A 27,615-nucleotide genomic window follows, 5' to 3' on the forward strand; every position below is an offset into this window, starting at 1 on the left:
AGTGACTATCTGTATGCTCAGCATAGCACAAGTCTATCGGGAGCAGAAATTTTGCTGTTCAAAATGCTTAGGGAACTTCACCTTGGACTTCAGATGTCTTTTCAACAAGAGAGTTAAGTGAACAAATACCTGCAGTTTGGAATTCTTCTGCCATACCCTATCCTTTTTGCTGCAACTCTACTCAGTTTCAAAAAACCTTCAAAAGGCTCTCTTGAGACTCCTGCTTCTCCATCTACTTACAGCGTATCTCCATCCCCTCTCCACTCCTCTCCCTACCTTAGAAAACATCTTCAGTGTGCTAAGGTACTACATCAGTACAAGTTGGTGCTGTCACAAAGTAGTATAGCATGTACAAACAAAGAAGCCAGGCTATTCTGTCCGTTAGATCCATGCCCGTGTTTATATTCTGCACTAGCCCAGAGCTAAAGAAGATCAGTAAATCTAATGACACTTTGCAAAATTCTCCAAAATTAGTCATTCATAATCTTGGGTATTTGCTCCATAGCTTAAAAGTGTGTTGCTGGAAAAGCGCAGCAGGTCAGGCAGCATCAAAGGAGCAGGAGAATCGATGTTTCGGGCATAAGCCCTTCTTCAGGAACAATAGAATTGCTTTATTTATTCTAATGGAGAAAAGCATCAAGCAAGATGTGGGTGATGGGTAGATAACTAACAAACATCAAATGTTGATCTCATCGATATGGTAAATCTAAAGTCTCGACACTGAAGTGAAAAATAAGCACAATCCTAACAACAAGCACAGAAATGAAGTTTTCCTGAGTTATTTATGTCAGTCAGGGGACGATTGGTTTGCATCTGACTTTAGGCCTTTGTCTTATGCAAACTCCAGAAGGTAGTTGAGAAGATAAGAAATTAGAATATAGTTAATTAAGGCTTCATTGTAATGTAATCATGAAGGAGTCACATTTTTAAGAACCAACAACCTATATTTATATGGCATCGTTAATGTAACAAAATATCCTAAATTACTTCACGAGAAATATAAACCAATCGGTGAAACACAAGATGATATTGGGCCAAGAGGTAGATTTTAAAATACATGTCTTCAAGATGCACAGCAAGTGAAGAGATGGAGAAGTGTAGGGATGGAATTCCAGAGCTTGGAGTCTCGACTGAAGATTAGAACTGGAGATAAACAAGAAGTCAGGTATCTGAATGTTTTGGATGAATCCAAAACTTACGTAATTAATAATGTGAAATTGTAATGGACATCCATAAACAGCTGTGACTAATTTTAAGTCACTATTTTATGATTCAGTAGGTTAACTCTTATTTCTGGATTAGTGGTGCTGGAAAAGCACAGCAGTTCAGACAGCATCCGAGAGCAGTAAAATCGACATTTCAGGCAAAAGCACTTCATCAGGATCTGGTTTCCAGCATCTGCAGTCATTGTTTTTACCTAGGTTAACTCTTAGCCATCTTGTATTTGTATTGTTAGTGCACTTTCACGCAAGTACAGTTTAACTCTCCACACAAGGTGAATAGGCTAAGTCTGTGTATTGATGCCCCTTCACAAGTCAACAAAAGCATCAGGTGAGAGCAACAAAATACAAGTGAGTGTGTTCACCTTGTCACACTCGCAGTCTCAGAAGTGACTTCTTGGTGCAGTAACGGTTGCCTCAGGTAAAGTCTGAGATGCCCCCTGGAAAAACAAAGGGATTAAAAGTTCTATTATCAGGGAGGTAAAGCTGAGACTGCTTTCTGAGGTTCCTCCAGACTATAGGAGTGAAAGCATCGCATTTATTTTTTCTTGCATTCTTCACCCCAACATATTAAAGTCAGTTGTCATCATAACTTCACTTTTCTGTGCTTTCATCAAAAACCCTTCTAAGACACATTGACTGACTACCACATGATTTCAGCAAGATTGCGATCAGTTTTCGAACTCGATCAAGTTCGATCAAGATTTCGAACTCATCATTTTGTGATGAGTTAGGGTCACAAGTAATGTGTACTCCTGTGTCCCTCATCTCCATCCTTGTTTGTTGTCAACGGTCAAAGGGTCTGAGTTAATATTCTCCCCATAAACAAAAACAGCACTTTCCTTTTTATGCACTTTCCTGTGGCCCATACTTTAGACATAATGATAATCACTTCAGAAATCCTTCTGTAAATGGTTTGTGTTCTTCACATTTCATCAGTACCAGTGTATATGTGCACAAAATACTATCATGAGAAACAGGAACAGTAAAAGACCAGATATGCCAATAAACCTGCTTCAAATATAACCCTGGATCACTTCTGTCCTTGCCCATCTTCCCACCCATTGTGCACATCCAGTGATTGCTTCAGAGACCAGAAAACCTAACAATCTCAGCCTTACATATCATCAACAACAGAGCATTTACAACACTCTCAGGTAGGAAATTCCAAAGACTCAACTCTTTTGAATGAAGAAATTTCTCCTCACCTCAGTTTTAAATGATTAACCTTTTCTCATGAGACTATGGGTGGGAACATTCCCAGCTCGCGAACTATGAAGGCGATGGGGAGAAAGTTGGGGGAGATAAGTGTGTGATGGCAAGAGGAACTTCCAAACATCAAGAGCCAAAAATCCCATTTTCCAACTGAGTGTTGTACAGTGATATATGAGTCTCCTCATAATATCCTCATAATGATATCATCTCTCCTCATTGATAATTAGTTTCCCATCTTCCCACCTGATAGAAACCAGATGGTGACAGTTCCTAACAAAGTCAGAGTGGTTACCTGGTCACTCCAGCTCACTGCCTTCTCCTTCAGTCATCCATTAGTCAACAAATCTCAGTGTTACTCCACAGTGCAACCCCTTCTCCCCACCACAGACCCCAAACCCCAGGCCACCAGGACCCAGCTGACAAAATAGGGGTCTCAATTTGCTTCTGCCCACAAGTCGAAGCCAATTGACAGGATTCATGCAGGCAGCTGTGGACTGACAACACTTTTCCAGAACCACAGCTGAGCTTTGAAGATGATCCTGGTGCAAGGAATCCTGGTATATCCCAGCAATAACCAGTACTTACACCTGGCGGGAGAACACATTGAACAGGGCACCATAGTGATGTGCAAGTTTGGTAAAATAGAGAAAACTCACTAGGATTCACAGAAGCCATTCCTCTTTGAAACTTGCCAGAACATACACTTTCTAGTAAAATGCAGCCCTGTGTCTTACATTCCCCAGCTAGAGGACATCTCAGTGTCTCCCCTACCAAAAACCTTCAGTATCCTGTATGTTTCAGTGAGATCATCTCTCATTTTTCTAAACCCCACATTGTATATGCCCAGTTTACTCAGCCCCTCAATATAGAACAACACCATCATTCCAGGCACCAACCTTGTGAACCTGCTTTGTAATATCTCCAACATAACATTCCTTCTTAAATATAGAGACAAACTTTTTTTTTAGATTACTTACAGTGTGGAAACAGGCCCTTCGGCCCAACAAGTCCACACCGCCCCGCCGAAGCGCAACCCACCCATACCCCTAACCTAACACTACGGGCAATTTAGCATGGCCAGTTCACCTGACCTGCACATCTTAGGACTGTGGGAGGAAACCGGAGCATCCGGAGGAAACCCACGCAGACACGGGGAGAATGTGCAAACTCCACACAGTCAGTTGCCTGAGGCAGGAATTGAACCCAGGTCTGTGGCGCTGTGAGGCAGCAGTGCTAACCACTGTGCCACCGTGCCGCCCTAAACAATCCAGGTGCCCTCTCAAAGCTCTATAAAATAGTTGCAAGACTTTCTCATTCTTGTACACAAACACTTTGTTACAAAGGTCAGCAAAGCATTTGCCTTCCTAATTGCTTACTATACTTGCATGCCACATTTGAGTGTTTCTTGTATGGAGTGTGCACAAGTCCCTCTGAACTTCAATGTGACTTTTAAAACAGTGTGTATTGTTATACTTAACATCAATGCGAGTAACTTCACATCTACGTCTTACTGCCCACTTACATAACTGGTGGTACAGCAGGTTAGGAAAGTAATTAAAAAGCATTCAGCATCTTGGGATTTATAAAGGACCCAGAATGTTTTAAAAAAGCAAAAAAGTTATGGTGTGTAATACTGGTTCACCTTCTAAGGCTGTACACTGTTGTGTATAAGTGTCAAGAGTGTGGTGCTGGAAAAGCAGAGGAGGTCAGGCAGCATCCAAGGAGGAGAATCAACGTTTCAGGCACAAGCCCTCGATTGTGTATAATTCTGGACACTGCACTTTAGACATTTGAGAAAGTGTGGAGGAGACGCTAACAAGCGAGTGAGAGATTGCAGTGACATGGATAGATTGAAAACACTGGGGCCATTTTCTTACAGGAGATTTAATAGAGCTGTTCAAAATCATGAGATCTCAAGGGACAACGGAGAGGAACTTTCACAGTGGCTCAGTGGTTAGCACTGCTGCATCACAGTGCCAAGGCCCCGGGTTTGATTCTAACCTTGGGCAACTGTCTGTGTGGAGTGTGCACATTCTCCCTGTGTCTGTGTGGGTTTCCTCCCACAATCCAAAGATGTGCAGGTCAGGTGAATTGGCCAAGCTAAATTGCCCATTGTGTTAGGTGCATTAGTCAGGGGTAAATATAGTTTAGGGGAATGGGTCTGGGTGGGTTACTCTTCAGAGGGTTGGTGTGGACTTGTTGGGCTGAAGGGCCTGTTTCCATACTGTAGGGAATCTAATCTAACAAAAGATTTAAATTGGTTCACAAGGCAAAATGAGGTTTTTTTTAAACGCAGCAAGTAGCAAAATCTGGAAAACAGTATCTGAAAGGGTGATAGAACATAGCATCAGTCATAGCTTTCAAAATGAAATTGGAACCATAGAATCCCTACAATGCAGAAGCAGGCTATTTAGCCCATCGAGTACACACAAATCCTCTGAAGAGTATCCTACCCCATCCAATCTGGTATTTCCCATGGGCGTTCCACCCAACCTGCATATCTTTAGACTGAAAGATGAAACCCAAGCAGACTCATGGAGAATGTGCACACTCCACACAGACAGTTGCCTGAGGCTGGAACTGAACCCAAAGTTCCTGGTACCATGAGGCAGCAGTGCTAACCATGGAGCCACCCCAAACTGGAGAAGTACGCAAGGGAAAATAAAATGAAAAGTGAAAGGAAAAGGTGGGGGGAAGCAGGACTAACTAAATTGCTGTTAGGAGGGCTGGTGTGCACTGGATGGACAGAATGTTCTCCATTTGTGCGAAAACCATTCTCTGGTTGTGTGGGAGTAATGGTAAGCTGACCATCTCAGGGTATTTATAGTGCAATAAAACGTGCACCTACTTAATGCTTGAGACACAAGTCAGTTTCAACCTTTTTCCCTCCATTAGGAGGAACATTGTTAGAGCATCATAGACTCATTGGGATCTCTAAGAGAACAAAAAGTGTAGAGACTGCAGAGGACATGAAGGAAACCACATACTTTTGCTTTTCCTGCATCTCCTGGTGACTGGCTCCAGAGGCCTCTGAGAGGGGATCACATAACTGCTGTCACTCATGGAAAAGGTGTGTACTGGAGAAAAGCCTGTTGCAGGGGGAGGAGAGTGAAAAAAAGTCAGTCAAATAAATCATTCTGACCATTGGTGGAAATGAAATAAATCAAGCACAGATCAATAGTGGCAGTTTAAGAACTCGCAAGATGTTAGTTGTGATGAACAATGTCAGCCCTTATTGTGTGTCAGTGCTCAGCAAGCAGGTCAATTTGATCCTTCACACTTCAACCTCCTTCTCCACTTGGGCTAGACTGATCATTGAGGTAAAAACAATGACTGCAGATGCTGGAAAGCAAATACTGGATTAGTGGTGCTGGAAGAGCACAGCAGTTCAGGTGCTCGTTGGATGCTGCCTGAACTGCTGTGCTCTTCCAGCACCACTAATCCAGTACTAGACTGATCATTGCTCAGCTGCTGATCTCCGAACAACTCGTGTTTGGCATTGAAAGGGTTAAACTGATCACGCAGAGTTGAGAGAAGTGCGTGTCTCCTGGATAAACAGAAACATGTTGCACTCGTTTTGAGCAAACAGCAATTAAATAGCTCACTTGGGTTCTTGTGGTGGATGTGTCTCCTTACCTCCGTGCTCGGTGACCTGGTCTCTAAACAGAGGCATGTAGTAACATTTCTGAATAGTCGATTAGAAAATAGGTACTTTTTAAAAAAACAGTGTTTTACATTTTTGTCAATTGGCATAATGATGCTGGCAGCTCAGATACTGCAGTCGGTGATTGTAGAAGTTGCAGGCTTGGTTATCAGAAACTAAGAAGTCTCCAACATACAAACATGAATGATTATATGGAGGCCATAAGGAGGTGATTATTCTCCAGAGGTCCTTTTCCCTGTTTGCTTCACAAAGCAGCTTTACACAGTTCAGCTCTTCATTAATTAATTTCTTTGCGTGTGTTGGGTTCAGCCCCAGGGCAGCTGAGCCTGATTTTTTCATTTAATTTAAATCAACTGGAATATAAGGTTCCGAGCAGTCACCTGACTTCCCAGCCTCCTGTCTGAAGAGGTATCAGTGTGTGACAGCCGATAGCAGAAAGCTGTCAGTTATTGATAAATGCTTGGCACAGCTCGGTGATTATCAGACGTATGCAAGCAATTTGCAACAGAAATAATTGCAGTTACGTGATACTTTCTCCCATGCCCTTTCTAAGCAAAAACCAGATGGGGAATTTCAGAAGCGAGTAAATAATCGTATAAAGGCGAGACATTCTGCTTGGTTCAGCTGATAATTTATCATGGTTTTGATGTTATTAAAAAACTAAGCAATATTTCTCTGTTCATAAATATTATTTGGCGTGAAGATGTTTTACACAGTAATTGTCAACTAATTTCAGAATGTTGAATTTCTTTTGGCTTTAACAATGTGCTAAAAGCCTTGTTGGGATTTTTGTTTAATTACAATTGGCTTTTTTTAAATTCTGAAGTTTTGCCCTCTTTCTGCGGACCATCCGTATTCCACCAGCAAAGGTTGGGGACATCAGGCAACTCCTTTCAGTTAGAGAGGGTGCCCATCTCATCTGAAATAATTTTCTGGGATTTTCACAGAAATGGGTTGGAGTGGAACGTGGATCTGGGGATGAAGTAACCATGGAAACTTTCACATTGACATTTTCCCATTTGGCCAGTATACCTCTGCCCATTTGGGAAATCAATGGAAATGATTCCGAAAGCTGGTGAAGAGAGGTCTGCATGAGGAAGAATTACCTGGTACTGGATTGTTGTCTCTATATCATACGTGCCCATTGCCTTAATGCATGCAGCTCCAGCAACACTCAAAAGGCTTGACACTATCCATGACAAAGCAACCCATTTGATAGGCAACTCATTCTCTTCACCACCAATGTACAATGTGTACTGCAACAATTCACCAAAGTTCCGCCGACAGTGGAAAACCCATGACCTCTAACACACAGAATGACAAGGAAAGCGGATACGTAAGTTCACCTGTAGATGTGTATTGGAATTCTATTACCATTCCTTCAGTATCATGAGGCCAAAATTCTGGATTCCCTCTCTGACAGCACTCTGCATTAACTGACATCCCAAGGTCAAGAGGCAGCTTAATAACTCCCTCTCCTGGGTAATTAAAGACAGATAATAAGTGGTAGACCTGCCAGTGATACCTACAATAATAAACAAAGGGAAAAAAACATAATTCCTATGATTCTACTGAAGTCAAAATCTGTGAATTATTTACACTCTGCGTTTTTCATCCAACATTCCTTTGCATGCACACATTCTGGAGAGAAGAGCTCTCAAATATTATTTGGACCTTATCATTGAACAGTTAACTTGAAGTCACTGCAATCAGGTGAGCAATGTACATTAAAGTTCTCAACACGACTTAACTCCTTTTTAGTTTTGTGCATGAAGGAAATAGACTAAAATGACCTTCTGTTCATCTCCCCATTTTCTTCATAAATCCCATGTCAATACTGTGCAATTTCATTTGTTACTTTCCATGCCTTCACAGTCTCACTGTTCCCTGCCCTGTTTCTACAGCCTTGTCAATAATGATTGACTAGGTCTGGAGAGAAGCTGAAAATGTTTTACCGAGAGTGGGGAAGGTTAAGAGAACCTTAACAGAGGTATTCAAAATAATGATCATTTTTGACTGGGTATGTCTGGAAACCTTATTTCCAATAGTAAGTGAGTAGACTGGCAAGAGGCTGGGTGGATACAGCAAGCCAGGTGGCATCAGGAGATGCAGAAGTCAATATTTTGGGTGTAACCTTTCTTCTGCACCTCCTGATGCTGCCTGGCTTGCTCAGTTCTTCCAGTCTCCTGCCTGTCTACTTTGGATTCCAGCATCTGCAGTTTTTTTTTGTCTCCAATAGTCGGTGAATCAGCCACCAAAGTACACTTTTTAAAGTCAATAGTGAAAGGACCACAGAGAAGGCGAGGAGAGTTTTGTTTGTGCAACTGGTGGAAAGGACATTTGGAGACGATAATTGGAAAAAAAAAGACTTGGAAAGGAGAAATTACAAGGATATTGAGAAAGAGTGTGAATGGAACTAATTGGATCATTCTCTGAAAGAGTTGGCAATGAAGCTACATGGATCTGCCAATTCACTCACTTTATACTCTCATGGGTTACACAAGTAGGAGCACTCTGGTTTAAGGTCTCACAATTCCCCATGCTCCATTCTCAATCTATTTTCTTTGGCTTTAATTTGATGCTTTTCCACAGAGAATGGATGAACATCATTTCTTGCTCTGCCTGCAGAGAATGCCCAGCAATTCTTAGCTCTCTGACAACTGACTTTATGTGCAAATCACTGGCATGGTTTAATTTTCATCATAGAATCCCTACGGTGTGGGTGCAGGCCATTCAGCCCATCAAGCCTAACTGACTCTCCAAACAGCATCCCACACAATTCCTGTAACTTTGCATTCCCTATGGCTAATCCACTTAGCCTTCACAATGGGGAATTTAGCATGACCAATCCACCTAATCTGCACATTTTTGGACTGTGGGAAGAAGCCAGTGCAGACACAGAGAGAATGTGCAAAATCCACACAGATGGTTGCCTGAGGATGGAATCAAACCCAAGTCTCTTGTGCTGTAAGGCAGCAGAATTAACCACTGAGACACAATTTTGTTACTCTCTTTAAATGCTTTTTCTACCTTGTTGTCTGGAGCCAGATTTCTGTTACTTACCACATATCTAGTGCCTTTTCAAATGACTTTCCTGATTTTCAGGGAAAAAAGTAGGACATACTAGTGCCTGCTTTGTAGCCAATGTCAAGGACATAAGATCTTCGACCACTTTCATTCCCAAGTACCAGGGCCAATGTACTACTTCATGTTTCTGAAAACATCTGAAGGCAGTGGAGAAGGTACTAAAAGATTTACAATAATCTTACCAACAATATGAGGTCAAATTTGTCTGGAAATGCAAAACCAATTGGTTCTCTTCCATCTCGAAAGAGGAAGATTGATTTGAGAGGAACCTAATTGAGGTCTTCAAGATTATGAAGAACGTTGGCAGTAGAAAAATGTGGCCACTCATGGGAAGAGCAAAATGAGAGGTCATCAAATCAGCAAGAAATCAAGTATGAAATTCAGGGAAAAGAATGTGGCACTTTCAATCCCATTTGTTGAGGAAGATGCATTTAAGGGGATGCTGGGTGACTGTGAGAGAAATAAGGAAGCAAAGGCCGTACTGAATAAAGGATGAGATGAGATTTAAGAGGAACATAATGGTTGGCATTATGACTTCTGTATTCTCTATAATTCAGGACTGACGGGTCTGTTTCCATGCTGTACATCTCTATGACACTATGACTCTATGATGCAAATCTGAAATTTTTGGAGAACCTACGGAAATATTCAGGAATCTTCAGATCTCACGTTGCAAACTGTCAAATACATATTTATTTTTTAAAAGGCAAGTTATTCCATGTTACATTCCATTGTGTAAAAGTGGGAACTTATAGCTCTCTGGCTTTCCCTGACTATTAGCAATCAGTTTTCAAATAGTTTCAGAATGTATTAAGTTTGGGGCATTAAGGTAGCGGTCTTTCAAATATATCTGCATATGAAGAGCAGAATAGCGTATTTGATAAAGCTTCACAGTCACCTACCTGTCTGTAGATCCCCCCAGTGTATTATATCTGAGATGCAGCAAAAAACACTACAAGAGATTTGTTGATTGTAATGAAATGATATTTTACAATGCACTGGAATTTTACTGATCAGCAATCTGGGTCAAACTGGCCTGATATCCTGGTCGTTTAACGTCAATAAAGACCAGCTGCATAACTGACAACAGACTAAACTTTCTAAAAGGCAACTTAGTAAATTCCACAGATGAAGGTTTCTAAAGATTTCTGTTCATGGAGTATTCTGAAGTGTAGAACTCTTACAAGGCAAACACTCTTTCGAAAATGACATTTCAGACCAACTGCTCCATGAAGTCGATCACAGAGCATGATATTGAGTTATCATGCTGAACACTTCTTACTTCCCTGGACTCTACTTCACCCCTCCCCACACACACCTACACCTCACAAATTCCTGAGAGAGACAAAAAAGCCCCAAGGCAGAAAAAGAATGGTCAATAAAAGAAACAACTTCTCTATCTCTGACTCACAACAACTGTAACTAGTATAAGAGATAACATGGATCAATTATTACTCATAAAGAGGTTTGGCTTCCATGGCGTGATCTCTGAACCAGTGAGGAATTAGTTGAGCTTCCCTTAAAAATGAGAGAGCCACAACTCACCTACCTCGGGAGCGTTATAATTCTTTGATGAAAGTAAACCGATCTGTTCAGGTTCTTACAGGAGAAAGTGAGGGCTGCAGATGCTGGAGGTCAGAGTCGAGAGTATGGTACTGGAAAAGCACAGCAGGTCAGGCAGCATCCCAGGAACAGGAGAATCAACATTTCGGGCATCAGCCCTTCATCAGGAATGAGGCTTGTGAGCTGCGGGACCTGCCTACACTGCCTACCACAGCCACATCTCCTTCCTCAGTGCCTGCCACACAGCGTTCCCCCCCCCAACCCCCACCCTGGCCTACAAGCCTCATTCCTGATGAAGAGCTTATGCCCGAAATGTCAATTCTCCTGCTCCTCGGATGCTGCCTGACCTGCTGTGCTTTTCCAGCACCACACTCTCAACACTGTTCATGTTCTGATGTAGTTTAAACTCACATGGCCTGGTCGAGAATAACCTATCATCAGGCAACCTCATCACCTCAGGAGATCTCCCACCCAAGCATCCAACCTCATAGTCCGGGAACCCCGCACCACCCGATTCTACCTCCTCCCCAAGATCCACAAACCTGATCACCCTGGCCGACCCATTGTCTCAGCAAGCTCCTGCCCCACTGAACTCATCTCTACCTACCTTGACACTGTCCTATCCCCCCTAGTCCAGGAACTCCCCTCATATGTTCAAGACACCACCCACACCCTACACCTCCTCCAAGACTTCTGTTTCCCCGGCCCCCAATGCCTTATCTTCACCATGGATATCCAATCCCTCTACACCTCCATCCGCCATGACCAGGGCCTCCAAGCCCTCCTTTTCTTCCTCTCCCAACATCCCCAACAGTACCACTCCACCGACACTCTCATTCGTTTAGCTGAACTGGTCCTCACCGTTAACAATTTCTCCTTCGAATCCTCCCACTTCCTCCAGGCCAAAGGTGTAGCCATGGGCACCTGTATGGGCCCCAGCTATGCCTGTCTCTTTATTGGCTATGTAGAACAGTCCATCTTCTGTAGTTACACCAGCACCATTCCCCACCTCTTCCTCCGCTACATTGATGACTGCATTGGCACCACCTCGTGCTCCCGCGAAGAGGTTGAGCAATTCATCAACTTCACCAACACATTTCACCCTGACCTTAAATTCACCTGGACCATCTCTGACACCTCCCTCCCCTTCCTGGACTTCTCCATCTCCATTAATGACGACCGACTTGACACTGACACTTTTTACAAACTCACCGACTCCCACAGCTACCTGGATTACACCTCTTCCCACCCTACCTCCTGCAAAAATGCCATCCCATATTCCCAATTCATCCGCCTCCGCCGTATCTGCTCCCAGGAGGACCAGTTCCACAGAAATCACCTTCTTTAGAGACTGCAATTTCCCTTCCCATGTGGTTAAAGATGCCCTCCAACGCATCTCGTCCACATCCCGCCCCTCCGCCCTCAAACCCCAACCCTCCAACCATAACAAGGACAGAACCCCCCCCCCCCCCACCGGTGCTCACCTTCCACCCTACCAACCTTCACATAAACCAAATCATCCGCCGACATTTCTGCCACCTCCAAACTGACCCCACCCCCACCCCTCCCCACCCCTTTCCGCCTTCCGCAAAGACTGTTCCCTCCGTGACTACCTGGTTAGGTCCACGCTCCCCCAACAACCCACCCTCCCATCCTGGCACCTTCCCCTGCCACCGTAGGAATTGCAAAACCTGAGCCCACACCTCCTCTCTCACCTCTATCCAAGGCCCTAAAGGAGCCTTCCACGTCCATCAAAGTTTTACCTGCACATCCACCAATATAATTTATTGTATCCGTTGCTCCCGATGCGGTCTCCTCTACTTTGGGGAGACTGGACGCCTCCTAGCACAGCGCTTTAGGGAACATCTCTGGGACACCTGCACCAATCAATCACACCGTCCTGTGGCCCAACATTTCGACTCCCCCTCCCACTCAGCTGAGGACATGGAGGTCCTGGGCCTCCTTCACCGCCGCTCCCTCACCACTAGGCACCTGGAGGAAGAACGCCTCATCTTCCACCTTGGAACACTTCAACCCCAGGGCATCAATGTGGATTCCACCAGTTTCCTCATTTCCCCCTCCCCCATCTCATCCCAGCTCCAACCTTCCAGTTCAGCACCACCCTCATGACCTGTCCTATCTGCCTATCTTCCTTTCCACCTATCCACTCCACCCTCCTCTCTGACCTATCACCTTTATCCCCACCTCCATTCACCCATTGTACTCTTTGCTACCTTCCCCCACCCTCCTCTCTGACCTATCACCTCCATCCCCACCCCCATTCACCTATTGTACTCTTTGCTACTTTCTCCCCACCCCCACCCCCCTTTCATTTATCTCTCCACTCTGCAGGCACCCTGCCTCTATTCATGATGAAGGGCTTTTGCCTGAAACGTCAATTTTCCTGCTCCTTGGATGCTGCCTGACCTGCTGTGCTTTTCCAGCACCACTCTAATCTAGACCTAGGGATTCTATTCAGTCATTTAATTATTTAATAGACTTCCATTAGGTCACCTGTAAAGCTCTGCTGCTCTGAAGTAAACAAACTAATATTCTTAATTCCATCTCGATAGCTGATACACCATATGCTAGGGATTATACTTGTAGTTCTCTTCTGGATCTTTTCCAAGATATCTTTATCATCCAGAAGTATAGGGACCAAATCTGGGCACTTTCCAAAAGATGCGGTCTGAGCAGTGACCCGTACAGTGTCAAAATGATATCCTGTAATTTAAATTGAATAGAATATATTAAGACAAGTCAATAGCTACATTAGGCCTGAACCTTCAGTGACCCGTGCATACTAACACCAAGATCATTTCTCTCTCAAGCTGTTTCAGGAAGTGGAAGGTTTTAAGAAGAATATTGAAGCAGGGGAGACTTTAGCGTCAAATATTTTGTCAAATTTCTCACTTCAAAACTTTCAGCATCTATCACTTCTATGCTTGACAACATTCAATCACGTTTCCAAGCAGCCCATCAGAGACCCTTCAATAGTGAAATTTCACTGCAGCTACTCTGTTGGGATCTTCAACTCTGGGTTTTTGGGAGCTGAATTCTTTATTTTAATTGTCTTTCTACTTTTGTCGTGCTGGATCATTGCCAGCTGCATTTTTAATGAGGAGAGTTGAAAGTAACAGGCTGTATCCCTTTAAATTCTGCTGTTTAACCATTTTCTATACTATTAGCCCAGAGGTCGGGTGGCTCAGTTAGCTGTGCCCAGTTGGTTAGCTCAGTTGGCTGGGTGTCCAGAATCGAAAAGTGCGGCACTGAAAAAGCACAGCAGGTCAGGCAGCATCCGAGGAACAGGAAAGTCAATGTTTCGGGCATAAGCCCTTCAACAGGAATGGGGAGGGGGCTGAGAGATAAATAGGAGGGTGGGGATGGGACTGGGGGCAAAGGTAACTGGGAAGGCGATAGGTGGATGCAGGTGGGTGTTGATGGTAATAGGTTGGTGGGGAAGGTGGAGCGGCTAGGTGGGAAGGAAGATGGACAGGTAGGACAGTTTAAGAGGGCAGTGCCGAGTTGGAGGGTTGGATGTGAAATGAGGTGGGAGGGAGTAAATAAGGGAACTGGTAAAGTTGATGCCCTGTGGTTGGAGGGTCCTAAAGCAGAAGATGACGCATTTTTCCTCCAGACATCGGGTGGCTTGGATTTGGCGTGGAGGAGGCCCAGGACTTGCATGTCATTGGCAGAGTGGAAGGAGGAGTTGAAGTGGTTAGCCAAAGGATGGTGGGGTTGTCTAGTGCATGTGTCCCAGAGATGTTCCCAGATTGCAAAACAGAGTGAAGCCAACAATGGGGATTCAATTCCTGTACTGGCTGAGATTGCCATGAAGGCCTCAGCGTCTCCCCTTTCCTGAGGCATGGTTAACTCCCCATTAAACTACTGCCAATCATCTCTCTCTAATGTGGCAGCAGCCCTATGGTCCTCCAGGACTTTAGCAACTTTACTAATACCCATTGATCTGGCTTCCCCAGACAACTCCGACCCTGAACTCACCACATAACGAAATCATCATCAATCTGGATGATCAGTTCTGTTCCTTCCGATAAATTTCAAAGTTTGTGAGAAGATTTGTAGCTCGGGTGCTCGTTGTTGTGGTTCTGTTCGCCGAACTGGGAATTTGTGTTGCAGACATTTCATCCCCTGTCTAGGTGACATTCTCAGTGCTTTGAAGCCTCCTGTGAAGCACTTCTGTGATGTTTCCTCCGGCATTTATAGTGGTTTGTCTCGGCCGCTTCCGGTTGTCAGTTCCAGCTGTCCGCTGCAGTGGCCGGTATATTGGGTCCAGGTCGATGTGTTTGTTGATAGAATCTGTGGATGAGTGTCATGCCTCTAGGAATTCCCTGGCTGTTCTCTGTTTGGCTTGTCCTATAATGGTAGTGTTGTCCCAGTCGAACTCAGTTGCTTGTCATCCGTGTGTGTGGCTACTAAGGATAGCTGGTTGTGTCGTTTCATGGCTAGTTGGTGTTCATGGATGTGGATCGTTAGCTGTCTTCCTGTTTGTCCAATGTAGTGTTTTGTGCAGTCCTTGCATGGGATTTTGTACACTACATTGGTTTTGCTCATGTTGGGTATTGGGTCCTTTGTCCTGGTGAGATGTTGTCTGAGAGTGGCTGTTGGTTTGTGAGTCCTAGTGGTCGTAGTAGTCTGGCTGTCAGTTCAGAAATGTTCTTGATGTATAGTAACGTGGCTAGTCCTTTGGGTTATGGCATGTCCTCATTCCGTTGTCTGCAAGGATGGTGTAGGAGGGAGGGCTTCAGATATTTGGACAATTGGACTGCATTCTGGGGAAGGTGGGACCTGTATAAACAGGACGGGTTGCACCTGAACCAGAAGGGCACCAATATCCTGGGGGGTAGGTTTGCTAGCACTCTTCGGGGGGGTTTAAACTAATTTGGCAGGGGGATGGGATCCGGACTTGTAGTCCAGCAAGTAAGCTAGCTGTGTGTCAGGATGTCCAAGACTGTAGGGAGGCTGTGGAGAAGGTAGCACTGACAGGGACTACTTACAGACACAGAGATGGGCTCAAGTGCGTATACTTCAATGCAAGGAGTATCAGAAATAAGGTGGGTGAACTTAAGGCATGGATCGGTACCTGGGACTACGATGTTGTAGCCATCACGGAAACATGGATAGATGAGGGACAGGAATGGCTGTTGGAGGTTCCTGGGTACAGATGTTTCAGTAAGATTAGGGAGGGTGGTAAAAAAGGAGGGGGGGTGGCATTGCTAATTAGAAATGGTATAACGGCTGCAGAAAGGAAGTTTGAGGGGGATCTGCCTCTGGAGGTAGTATGGGCTGAAGTCAGAAATAGGAAAGGTGCAGTCACCTTGTTGGGTGTTTATTATAGGCCCCCCAATAGCAGCAGAGATGTGGAGAAACAGATTGGGAAACAGATTTTGGAAAGGTGCAGAAGCCACAGGGTCGTAGTCATGGGCGACTTCAACTTCCCAAATATTGATTGGAAGCTCTTTAGATCAAGTAGATTGGATGGGGCGGTGTTTGTGCAGTGTGTCCAGGAAGCTTTTCTAACGCAGTATGTAGATTGTCCAACCAGAGGGGAGGCCATATTGGATTTGGTACTCGGTAACGAACCGGGACAAGTGGTGGGCTTGTTAGTGGGTGAACATTTTGGTGATGGCGACCACAATTCTGTGACTTTCACCTTGGTTATGGAGAGAGATAGGTGCGCACAACAAGGAAGTTACTACAATTGGGGGAAGGGAAATTACGATGCTGTAAGACAGGATTTGAGGAGCATACGTTGGGAGCATAGGCTGTCAGGGAAGGATGTGGTGGAAATGTGGGACTTTTTCAAGGAGCAGATACGACGTGTCCTTGATATGTATGTACCGATCAGGCAGGAAAGAAATGGTCGTGTGAGGGAGCCTTGGTTGACGAGGGAGGTTGAATGTCTAGTAAAGAGGAAGAAGGAGGCTTACATAAGGTTGAGGAAACAAGGTTCAGACAGAGCAGTGGAGGGATACAGGATAGCCAGAAGGGACCTGAAGAAAGGGATTAGGAGAGCTAAGAGAGGGCATGAAAAATCCCTGGCGGATAGGATCAAGGATAACCCCAAGGCATTCTATGCGTATGTGAGAAACCTGAGAATGACGAGAACGAGGGTAGGTCCGATCAAGGACAGTGGTGGGAGACTGTGTATTGAGTCGGAAGAGATAGGAGAGGTCTTGAACAAGTACTTCTCTTCAGTATTTACGAACGAGAGGGACTGTATTGTTGAAGAGGAGAGTGTGAAACGGACTGATAAGCTAGAAGAGATATCTGTTAGGAAGGAAGATGTGTTGGACATTTTGAACAACTTGAGGATAGACAAGTCCCCCGGGCCTGACGGGATATATCCTAGGATTATGTGGGAAGCAAGAGAGGAAATTGCAGTACCGTTGGCAATGATCTTCTCGTCTTCACTGGCAACGGGGGTGGTACCAGGGGACTGGAGAGTAGCGAATGTTGTGCCCCTGTTCAAAAAAGGGAATAGGGATAACCCCGGGAATTACAGGCCAGTTAGTCTTACTTCTGTGGTAGGCAAAGTAATGGAAAGGGTACTGAGGGATAGGATTTACGAGTATCTGGAACGGCACTGCTTGATTAGGGACAGCCAGCACGGATTTGTGAAGGGTAGGTCTTGCCTTACAAGTCTTATTGAATTCTTCGAGGAGGTGACCAAGCATGTGGATGAGGGTAGAGCAGTGGATGTAGTGTACATGGATTTTAGTAAGGCATTTGATAAGGTTCCCCATGGTAGGCTTATGCGGAAAGTCAGGAGGCATGGGATAGAGGGAAATTTGGCCAATTGGATAGAAAACTGGCTAACCGGTCGAAGTCAGAGAGTGGTAGTAGATGGTAAATATTCAGCATGGAGTCCAGTTACAAGTGGAGTTCCGCAGGGATCAGTTCTGGGTCCTCTGCTGTTTGTAATTTTTATTAATGACTTAGATGAGGGAGTCGAAGGGTGGGTCAGTAAATTTGCAGATGATACAAAGATAGGTGGAGTTGTGGACAGTGAGGAGGGCTGTTGTCGGCTGCAGAGGGACTTAGATATGATGCAGAGCTGGGCTGAGGAGTGGCAGATGGAGTTCAACCCTGCCAAGTGTGAAGTTGTCCATTTTGGAAGAACAAATAAGAATGCGGAATACAGGGTTAATGGTAGGGTTCTTGGTCAGGTGGAGGAACAGAGGGATCTTGGGGTCTATGTACATAGATCTTTGAAGGTTGCCACTCAGGTGGATAGAGTTTGTAAGAAGGCCTATGGAGTATTATCGTTCATTAGCAGAGGGATTGAATTCAAGAGTCGTGAGGTGATGTTGCAGCTGTACAGGACTTTGGTTAGGCCACATTTGGAGTACTGTGTGCAGTTCTGGTCGCCTCACTTTAGGAAAGATGTGGAAGCTTTGGAGAGGGTGCAGAGAAGATTTACCAGGATGTTGCCTGGAATGGAGAGTAGGTCGTACGAGGATAGGTTGAGAGTTCTCGGCCTTTTCTCGTTGGAACGGCGAAGGATGAGGGGTGACTTGATAGAGGTTTATAAGATGATCAGAGGAATAGATAGAGTAGACAGTCAGAAACTTTTTCCCCGGGTACAACAGAGTGTTACAAGGGGACATAAATTTAAGGTGAAGGGTGGAAGGTATAGGGGAGATGTCAGGGGTGGGTTCTTCACCCAGAGAGTGGTGGGGGCATGGAATGCGCTGCCCGTGGGAGTGGTAGAGTCAGATTCATTGGCGACCTTTAAGCGGCATTTGGATAGGTACATGGATGGGTGCTTAATCTAGGATAGAAGTTCGGCACAACATCGTGGGCCGAAGGGCCTGTTCTGTGCTGTATTGTTCTATGTTCTATGTTCCCTTAGGCATCTGTTGATGAAATTGAGGGGGTATCTGTTTTTGGCGAATATATTGTATAGGTGTTCTTCTTCCTCTTTTTGCAGTTCTGGTGTGCTGCATTGTGTTGTGACCCTTTTGAACAGTGTCTTGATGCAACTTCTTTTGTGTGTGTTGGGGTGGTTGCTTTCGTAGTTCAGGACTGTATGTGTAGCTTTCCTGTATACCTTCGTGGTGAATTCTCCGTTCGGTGTTCTCTGTACCATCACGTCTAGGAATGGGAGTTGGTTGTCCTTTTCTTCCTCTCTAGTGAATCGGATTCCTGTGAGTGTGGCGTTGATGATCTGGAGTGTGTTCTCTATTTCTGTGTTTTTAATGATTACAAAGGTGTCATTATTGAATTCAACCCAAACTCTGGGTCAGATATGTGGGTGACACCTAGCCAGCGATGTCCTCATCCTGGAAATGAATTTTAAAAAGCAATAAAATGTTAGTTTTTTGATTGGTAAATCTGAAAACAAAACCTTACGTGACATTGTATATTCAAATGCTTTCAGGTTTGAGTCCTGGTCTGTACTGAGCTAGTTAATCTTCCCCTGTAATTAGTCTGAGTAGCTTCAAGCAAGGGTGGAATAAATATTCACCAAGAGTCTTGCCCTAACTGGCTACCGGTGATACTTTCAGGAAAGCGGTTGAAAGTGTTGGGTTTGATTGTGATCTCCTACTGCCATTCACTGGGGTCAATCATAAATTATACCATCGCCTGTGAACTGTGCATTTCAAGTCAGGCAGTGTGCAGAACAAATGTCTAACGCACAACATTGAGATTTTCTTTTCCCAACAATTGCTTGTGAAGAATAAGTACTGGGGACTCTTTTCTCCATAAAATAGGAAATACTGCTTTCTACTTTTACCTGCTTAATAATAATCCAGAGAAAGTCTCTTCGCACTGTCCAAAAATGTGTTAATCAGCACAGCAGAAGAACAGCTGAGGTGAGAAAAGGCACTTTGACACATTCATGTTTTGTGATAATTGCACAATAACTTCTATTCATATAAAATAGAAGTTTTTAACCTAGTAAATCATCCCAAAGCACTTCACAGAGACTTGGAGGTGCAGGTGTTGGACTGGGGTGGACAAAGTTAAAAATCACACAACACCAGGTTATAATCCAACAGGTTTATTTGGAAGCACTAGTTTTCAGAGTGCTGCTCCTTCATCAGGTGGTTGTGGAGATCATGCTCACAGAATGTATAGCCAAAGGAGTCCAGTGTCGTGGAGATGTGATACAGTAAACAATCTTAGAAAATCTTTCATAATGGGATATGCTCGTTTCTGTTCTTTGATATGTAAATTCCAGAGCTTCTTTTAAATTACATTCTCAAGATAGCTCAGCTTTTTAAACAATAGGTGAGAAGTCATTTACAGAGGTTATCAAACAAACGTTCACATTGAGATACATTGAAAAATGTAAGATCAGACAACCAAAATTCTATCAATAAAAGTTTTAATTTTTAAGATGTTGAGAGAGATAGGGTGACAGAAGAACTTCCACATTTAAGGGTATATAGGAAGCTGAAAACAGTTGCCAATGGAGGGCTAATTAAATGTGGGGATTGGCAAATGGCTGGAAATGGAAGGTTGCTTCAGAAAATCAGAGGTAGCGAAAGGGCTATCTCACAGAGGTGGAATATCAGTTAACCTTGAACACACTAATTTTGTCTGAAGAAGCAACTAAATTGTCTGCATCCCCTCAAAAGGAAATCACCTGTGCTATTAATATCTCTCTGCTGCTCAGTTTTCTGTCTAACTTTCCAGTGTTCTCTCACAACGTGTCAGTTCACAAGAACTAACAACCAGACAATAGAACCCGCTGTGGCTGTGGAAATATCAGCACTGATGTGCATCCTGCCCAACAGCTGAAACAAGCACCCGCTCTCATCAACAAAGTAAATGATGGCATAAATAGAAATGAAAACACAAGTTCTTTGTCTTTATACTCAAGACTGGAGAACAGAACCTAGACATCTGTATCAATACTGACAGGGAGCTGCACTGTTGGAGGTGCCAACTTTTGGATCAGATGTTAAACTGACGCCTTGCCTGTCCTTTCAGGGGGACATAGTTTGGTTTGTGTGTGGAATGAACAGAGGAAGTGGTGGATGTGGTTACAGTTATGACATTTATAAGACATTTGGATAAGTAAATAAATATGAAATGTTTGGAGGGATATGGGCCAAGTGCAGGCAGGTTGGACTAGTTTAGTTTGAGATTATGGTCAGCATGGACCAGTTGGACCAAAGGGTCTGTGTCCATGCTGTATGACTCTATGACTGTAAGACAATGGGAATTCTCTTGTTATCCAGTCTGATACTTAGTCCTCAATCAGCAACTTTAAACTAGTTTGTCTCACATTCATCTCACTCTCACTACTCTTTATGGGACCTCACTGTACACAAATTAACTACCTACTTTCCCCACATCACAACAGCTATTCAACTTCAATTCTACCTCATTGGCTGTGAAGAATTCTGGGACAAGTGGAGGTTATTAAAGGCAGGATGGAAGCAAGAATTCTTCCTTTACTTCTTGGTGGTGGTCGGGGGGGTGGGGAGGGGGAGGAAGGGGGAGGAGGTGGTTGGAGTTGTTTAGATTCACATCTGGCCAATGTTTCCAAGTTTGAAAGTCATAATTAGTAGAGACTTTTCACTCAGGACACCTCATATACATATAACTCAGAAAATAACATTCAAGTGGCATGTCTTAACTAGCCAGGAATGACAACTGTTGATTTAACTTCCCAGAAGAGTAGCGATTCCAGCAGGTTAGTTGCTGAATTATGCATGAGCAATACAATCATATGAATTACATGCCTCGTGGGGACATTTCAAACTCTGAGGGTTAATGGGTTATGCCTACAGCCTGGTAAACAATCTAAATTGATGCATATGGCTCAGCACATTCCACCTCTACCCTGTCTGTCTATTGGCACCTCTATTATCAAACTTTTCAGGGCTATGATCAGAAAGTACTTTGAGTATTATGTCCAATTTTGATCATCAAGAAATAATGCAAATATTTTAAGCACTGGAGAATATGCAGACTCAGATCCCAAACTGGTTCCAGTTATGAGGAAAGGCTACAGTAAGGGGGTTGACATCATACTGTAACGAGCACACAATTCTGATTAGCACACTTGCAGTAATGTCAGCACCATATCTTACAGATACATATTATATACAAGTGGGCAGTATATGTGAGTGAGCCTCAGGTGAGCCTCCAGTGAACACAGAAATGAGTGTGGTTTGAGACTTCCATACTCATAGAGATGTACAGCATGGAAACAGACCCTCCGGTCCAACTCATTCATGCCGGCCAGATATCCCAACCTAATCTAGTCCCATTTGCCAGCATCCGGCCCATATTCCTCCAAACCCTTCCTATTCAAATGCACACCCAGGTGCCTTTTAAATGTTGTAATTGTACTAGCCTCCACCACTTCCTCTGGCAGCTTATTCCATACACGCAACACCTTCTGCGTGAAAAAGTTGCCCCTTAGGTCCTTTTTAAATCTTTCCCCTCTCACCCTAAACCTATGCCCTCTGGTTCTGGACTCCCCAACCCCAGGGAAAAGATTTTGTCAAATAGCCATACTGGCCAACTCAGAAAAATAGTTGTGATGGCCAAACTACAAAACAAGGCAGGGATGCTGTGAGCCTCCAGGTTGATGCTCAGTGAGCAAGCACTGAGAATGTGCAAGCAACCCTGAGAGGTTCCAGTGCATGAGAGGGCTACTACTGCTCTCTCTCATCCCCTGCCAAGTTTACATTGCGAGTCTACACAACAATAAAACATAAAGGCAATGTTGGAATGTGAGCTTGATGCATTCAGTCTGGATGGGAAAACTGCTGCTTGGAACATGCTCTTATACAGCAGGAGCCTTAAATATTTGACAAGAAGTGAGTCATGGATAGTGGGATAATGGCAGGAACCTTTTAAAGGGGATTTGCCAGGTCCCCATTCCTGAAGCTGTTTGAAAAACAAATCTGCTTGGTTCAACCCAAACACCTCATCTTGCTTATTTTGCAAATTGGGAGAGGAACATCATAGAGGAGCTGAACAATTAAAATACAAAGGAGTTCAGATTTTAGAAACTTACTGGGCAGAGTTGAGGCAGAGTTATTTTCAGAATATATTCTCAACGCTATTTTATCCCCATCAGTGAAGCCTGGCAAGATGCAAGTGTTTATCATTTTATTTTTAAAAAATAAACGCACTTTTGGTGCAATAAGGCAATTCTCTCAGAATGCACAAATCTGACAAATATAAGGAATAAAACTGATCTTAAATTGAACTGAAATACCTGAGAAAAGTGACACAAAACTGGGATCGCATGCACCTTTTGGTTTGGGCACTGCAGACGCTGTTTGGGAATGGTATAACTACAGCACTTGCACAGGTTTCTTCAGGCAGAGATATGCAGATGCTGTGTGGGTGAGAACAATGTCAGTGACACCAGTGAAGCTGAAAGTTCCAGTGAACATCTGTTAATTTTGCACGGCTGAATGTGCATACAGTAACAGGGAGGGATCCTCACCACTTAAAGGGATCATTGACTACTTTTAAATTCATTTCTGGGTGATTTCTCTGGGGGTTGCTTCAGTGGCATGTCTTTGTGCTTTCTGGATTAGCTTAATGTGTGTGGGGTCTACAGGAATTGGTGCTGCAAGTGCGTGGGTTGTTGTTTGTTGAATTAAAAAGCTTAGGCGTAACGCAGTCACTCCCAGATATGGCTGCACTTGTCACCATTTGCCTAGGAACACAACATGACTTAGAGAATGAACAGGGGCCGCACAGAGCAGGAGAAGCTGCAGGTAAAGGAAGAAAGAGGTTAGATTAGATTCCCTACAGTGTGGAAACAGGCCCTTCAGCCCAACAAGTCCACACGGACCCTCCAAAGAGTAACCCACCCAGACCCGTTCACCTACTCCCTACTAATGCACCTATCACTATGGGCAATTTAGCATGACCAATTCACCTAACCCATACATCTTTGGACAGTTGGAGGAAACAGGAGCACCCGGGGGAAACCCATGCAGACACAGGGAGAATGTGCAAACTCCACACAGCCAGTCGCCCGAAGCTGGAATCAAACCCAGTTCCCTGGCGTTGCGAGGCCACAGTGCTAACCACTGAGCCACTGTGCTACCCGATTCAAGATAGTCAAGGAAAAGCTATTCAACCCCTTGAACCTATTCTGCCAATCAATTAGATCATGGCTAATATGTGGCCTAACTCCAATCTACTGCCTCTTGCCTATGACTCTTAACACCTCTTCTTAACAAAATAGAACTATCTTAGATTTTAAATGAACAACTGATCCAGAATGCACTGCTATTTGTGGAAAAGAGTTTGAAAACTCTACCACCCTTTGTGTGTAAGAGTGCTTCCTAACATCTCTCCTGAACAAATTTGGTCTTAATTCGCAGACTATGCCCCCTTGTTTTCGAATCCCCTACCAGCTTATTTTGTATAAAAATGTAGTTAGGATACATTTGGAGTATTGTGTGCAAGTTTGGTTATAGCAGCATTGTGATAGCAGCATTTAACAGGCATTTATACAGACACATGAACAGGCTGAGAATAGAGGGGTATGGACCATATGCAGGCAGATGGGATTAGTTTAGAATGGCATCATGGTTGGCACAGATATGGTGGGCCGAAGGGCCTGTTCCTGTGCTGTGCTGTTTTACATTCTCTGTTTACCTACCATGATTTTCCTGTTATTATCTTGACGACTTTGATCAGATCACCCCTTAACCTTCTCTGAATCTCAGCATAAAGCAGACTGTCGGGTATGTGAGCCATTTGCACTTCAGTAAGAATGGTTGCACTGAAATCTGTTACCCGCTGCTGCCACATCCACAACAGTAGAGCAGGGTGCAGATGGCATTGCTGATGCTCCATTGTAATGGGTATTCATGAGTCTAGCCCCTTTCAGGATGAACCTGGAGATATTTTCAGCATCTTGTAATTCGCTGTCCATTGTTCTGTCTAGGAAGTGTCTGAGAGACTCAATTTATTATGGTCTGATTACACTGCAATCTCTCTTGCCTGAGAGAAGTAGTGAGAGTGACCACATAGGGACTGCATTGGACTCCAATGATGCAATGTGGTGGCGATTGTACACACATTGCTTTGCAGAGACATGCATCAATTCTGTGTGATAAAAAAACTGAAAGGGATTCCATTCCCTTAATAACCAGGTGAAGAGGGAATTGTTCAGCCAATATCTGATGTACTGTCACCAACCATGATGCTTTTATTAAGTGACAATCTGCCGCAACATCTGATTGTAAGCAATATGGTAAATTGAAGGATGGTTACGAGGCAACAGAGCTAGCTACTGACGAAACGGCTGGTACCCTTGTCTGCATTTCACACAGATGTGGGCAGCGTGCATACAGTAAAAGCAGTGTTGCCACATGAAATGGGACAGAGCATAATGTCACAATACTTCAGTTCTCTAGAGGAGAGCTACAGTACTCAGAAGTGCAGGTGTGAAGACACATTATCATCTGCTGAAAAACATACCATCAGCTTTACGACAATTGACTCTGGATAAAGAGAATGAGGAAGTGGAAAAAGATAAACAGAAATTGGCGAAAGAGAGGAGGTAACCAAGGCAAACTCTTTCTGCCCAAGTTTTCTGTCAACTGTGTATGTGAATGCGATAGCTGCAGAATGCATTGTGAAGTGGGAGTTTCAAATGAGACCATTGCAATGCCTCTACTGCCACCATATCTGATATTCCAGCACAGATTTAAAATATTTCAGGATTATCACACAATAAAGAATGTTTTAACAACCAACCCAAAGTGATGGTTTTCTTCCTGCCACAATTCAAAAAGAAATTTCAATCAGCTTTTTTGTGAACGTCATTATTTTTCTGACAAAATGGAACAGCCGCCTTCACCTGGTCACCTCCACTCCAATTCAGAATCCTGGAAACAAGACAGCACAAAGTGACTTAAAGTTTGGGTCCTTTGTACCTTTCTTTTGCCAGAGTTTTTGGATTTGTATCATAACTTGTCTTAATTTCCTATGTCCTAGAGAGTCATGGGTTTTGATGTCTTCGAAAGTGTTGATAGTGTACCCAGCATAATGCAGAAAGTTGTTCATTAGATTTGATCTGTCCAACATACACTCATTTGACCAATAGTTTCTGCTGATTCATCGTTACTGTGTTACTTTGAATCTCTATGGTTGAATTCATAAAACTTCAAATGCTGTTGGGTTTTTTTATGGTTTAATGTACCTACACTTACACTTAAGGGAATTAAGTTTGAAACCTTAATCTCTGTTTATGCAACTCTTCAGAATGTTGACAAGAAGTGCCCAACCCTTTTTTTTGTTCAATTTCTCTCAAAATATATTAACTTACAGTAATATGAATACTGAAATAACTGGTGTTCGAGTTCCCTTTTCAGAGACAACCCACTCAAAATCTTGGGTTGTTCCTTTTCCAAATGCATTTTGTGCATGAGGTGTAATAATTTATGGACTATATTTTCATATACTTATATAGCAACTGTGGAAAAGTCCTCATTAACTAACTACTGTGTCAAACAGAATAGATTATAACTGTGTAATCACCTGCAGCGACACATTATTCTGCAGTTATTTGCTGCAATGATTAAAGGGCCTATAAAAGGAACAAACATTGGCAAGTGCAGCAGAATGATTGAACTAAAATGTGGTAAATGACCTGTGACCTCCTACAAATATTACAATGCAAAGTCCTCATGAACACTGTTGGCTTAGTGCCTGAAAATACAATTTGTGAAGGAATATATTTTTCTTTGGCAATCTTATTTTTTCCCAAAACATGGAAGTTCTGCCAAGTTTTAGGTTCATAAAGTACTTCCTTTTTAATGGACAAGGTGTTCTATGCCAGTATTCAAAATTAAAGGGAGCGGTGGGTGAATCCTCTTCCGATACGTCAATAGTAACCCTGGAAAAGGTAAGGATACTGGTAATCTTTCTTCAACTTGTTGCCCCCATTCTGAAACTGAGTAATTATTTCCATGCTTCTATCCTCTACATGAAGCAATTTAATTGAATAAATGAATGTACAGCAGGCAGAGGTGCACCTGTAAACACAGTAGAATGGAAGGCACTGTCTGGGAGGATGGTTGAGGTGGGAAACATCACAATCGTTAAAAAATTCTTGGGTGAGCCTTTGAAGTGGCACAGTTATGTGCCAAGTGCTGGAAAGTGGAGCAAGTGTAGAATTACAGTGGTTTTTATTGGTGAAGATTCAATGGACCAAAGGGCCTCTCCTATACGATTCTGATTCTAGAACAAGATGCGGTTTAAAGGCTTGTGGTATCACTCTATACCATGGTTGAAGCATGTGTGCAGGGGCATGCACAAAGAGGTGAAAAAGCATATTCAGTTCAATGGAACTGCACCTTGTTTTGAAAGAAGTCTGGAGACAGAATCTGTGAGGACCTGCTGTCCCAATGTGTTTCTAATACTGCTGGTCTGGTCCTTCAATGGCATATTCCTTCTGATTCACCTATGTTCCTCCATCAATTATAGCCTCTGTCTGTAGAGGAGCAGACAGTGAAGATGGAAGAGAGCCTGGTATTGAAGGAACTGAAATCGCAGCATTAGATAGGGTACTGCTTCAACTGGAACACACTACATTCTCGGGATCACCAGCTCCAGGCCAGTCCTTCATCTTTCAATGTCCTCCGTGACCAAGACAGGGTCCAGGTGTTTAAAAAAAAGGATTTAAGAATTAAGCAGCTGGAAAACCATAAAAGAGGCCAAGAACAGCCTAAAAGCAGGTCGCTGTTTTAGGATGAAGGGATAGCAGAACTAAAGCAAAGAGAGGAAAGAATCACTTCTTTCAAAGGGCCATGAATATGTAGCATTCACTATCCCAGAATGAGATGGTTACAGAGTCATAAAGTCATAGAGATGTACAGCACAGAAACAGACCCTTCCGTCCAA

Source organism: Chiloscyllium punctatum, chromosome 39, assembly GCF_047496795.1.
Source record: "Chiloscyllium punctatum isolate Juve2018m chromosome 39, sChiPun1.3, whole genome shotgun sequence".
Classification (NCBI taxonomy): Eukaryota; Metazoa; Chordata; class Chondrichthyes; order Orectolobiformes; family Hemiscylliidae; genus Chiloscyllium; species Chiloscyllium punctatum.